A 2,450-nucleotide genomic window follows, 5' to 3' on the forward strand; every position below is an offset into this window, starting at 1 on the left:
GGCTAGCCTCAAACTCACAGAGATCCACCTGCCTCTGCCTCCCAAGTGCTGGGATTAAAGGCCTGTGCCACCACCGCCCAGCCAAGTCACTTTGTATCAGACCAAATCTGCCGCTGTGGCGGCTTTTTTTGCAAAACTGCAGGTACTTGAGATTCAGCTAATTCAGGCAGTGGGGTTCCGCTGCAAACTTAGCCGAGGCAGGCAGGGAGGGGTTAATTGCTCTGGTGAGCAGGTGGGGTGAATGGGCCTGTGTGGCCGAGTGTATCTTGGACTTGGCACTGGGGCCCAAGTCATGAACTAAAAAACGGCACCCGGGAGCATGCTGTGTTAGCTAGCAGCCTACGCGCTTGAGTCGGGGGCAAAATAGCCCCACGTTGGGCACCAAAATGTAACGGAGTAAATGAATGCAGACAGATTGTAAAAATATATACAGCTTTAATGGTGAAATAGAATTACAGAACCAACGTTCCCACAGAGACCAGGAAAGCAGAAGCAAGCACTGGGAGCATGCCTGCCAGATTTATAGGTAAACATTAGCCAGAGGCGAACACGCCCCCTAAGGGGCGGGACTTATCCCTACAATGTATTACACTCTCAGCTACAATACATTTTCACACATTGTTATTAGTGTGTTTTCTAACAAAAACAGATAACGGATAACTAAGAAAAACAGACGGAAAATTTCCAATAATGGTTTAAAATGAGAATCATGGATACAGAAATGTGAGTCTTTGATTGCTGACCATTACCTAGAAAATATTACCTGTTATAAGATATAATTCATGCTATGTGATTATTTCATGTAGGGTCACATGTATAAAATTATATTTAAAGAAAATAAACCTTGTTTCTTGAATTCATTTATTCTCGAAGCTATGTTTCTGAGAATACAGTTCTCAGAATTCATATAGTAGTCATAGGTTTTGTTGTTAGTGTTATTCATCATTTAAGTTCTGCATTTCCTGTAGTGTGTTAAAGTGACAAGAGTACATAAAACAGTACGTTAAAACCGTTTGATGGTTTTCCAGACATGGTGGTAAGAAAGCTGCTTGTATCTTCTTTTTGCCTTCCTCTTCCCTTCCTTTTCCCATCCCTCATTCTCTTTATGTGTCTTTCATTGATGAGCTGTCGCTCCTACGGATCCAGACCATTTTCTGGGCCAGGTTTGGGAAAGCATGCAAGGGGTGGGAGTTGGTGGTGGGGAATGGAAAGAGGAGGAGTCCAGCATATGACCTGTAGCCCTGCTACACCTTGCTTCCTCAGCTCCAAGGATCTGCCTGAATACGTTGTCTACTATGGCCAGAAAACTGTTAGCAGGAAGCAGAAATCACTTGCCTGACCTGGAGCTGGAGTGATGTTCAGGGTCTGCTATTTGGCTGGGAGCACTCACTGAGCAAAACAAAAGATTTCACCCAGTGAAGACCTCCTTAGGGTACTATATGAAGAACTAAGAAATCAGGATGCAGAATGAAATTAACTCCTCTTGGGTAGTACATGATTATGCACACAACTTTCTGAAGGAGAATTTCACCTTAGGACCCTTAATAAAGTGCTTGCTTCTCAGTGGTTGAATCATAGGCAAGTGTGTATGGAAAAAAATTAATATGCTCTTTGTAGTGGATGTTCAGACAAGACAGATCACCAAGATTCCCATTCTGAAAGACCTGATCCTGGAGGTATGACTCAGCAGGGCTGTAGTATTCATGCCTTTGAGCTAAATCCTTTTAAATACTCCTAGACACAGGAGGAGGAAACTTAGTCTTGCATTCTGTTGACTGTCTACATCAGATCCTGCATGTGTGGTGGTGGTGATGATGGACATAAGATTTGGATCTTTTCTATTGCATGTGTCAATGATACTCTTGCAGTTTGGCTCATGGGATGGTTCTATGATATTCTTGGAGGTGACAAATGATGGATTGACTAAAAGCAATGCAAGACATAATGTGTCACTAGTCCCTGTGTATCCTCACATCACTCACAAAGTCTTAAATGATATCCTTAAGGAGCATACAATCCTGGACAACTGAAAGTTGCAGTCTTTAGCCTTCAATAAGAAAAAGCAGTTGGGAGTAGTATCGTTGGATGACTATTTTCATCTCTGGAAAGTTGAAAATACATTGTGCACCGGGCAGTGGTGGTGCATGCCTTTAATCCCAGCACTCGGGAGGCAGAGGCAGATGGATCTTTGTGAGTTCAGGGTAAGCCTGGTCTACAAGAGCTGGTCCCAGAACAAGCTCCAAATCTACAGAGAAACCCCATCTCAGAAAAAGAAAAGAAAATAATAAAAAGAAAATACACTGTGTAAGCTCCTTTCCAACAAATTGCCATATCATTGAGAGAATATGCATCTGATCTATCATAGTGAATGGTCAGTGTATGCAGTGAGCTCTCAAGCTCAGGTCTCTTTCTTGGATCCACGGAAGCCTCTGCTTTAGTTCCTGCCTTTA

General features: G+C 42.9%; 1 pseudogene; it reads left to right on the top strand.

Annotated features, from left to right (window-relative positions):
* The first annotated feature begins 1,204 nt into the window (after nucleotides 1-1,204).
* Nucleotides 1,205-2,438, top strand: LOC101992010 (annotated as a pseudogene).
* Nucleotides 2,439-2,450: the final 12 nt, after the last annotated feature.

Source organism: Microtus ochrogaster, unplaced genomic scaffold (assembly GCF_000317375.1).
Source record: "Microtus ochrogaster isolate Prairie Vole_2 unplaced genomic scaffold, MicOch1.0 UNK201, whole genome shotgun sequence".
Lineage (NCBI taxonomy): Eukaryota > Metazoa > Chordata > Mammalia > Rodentia > Cricetidae > Microtus > Microtus ochrogaster.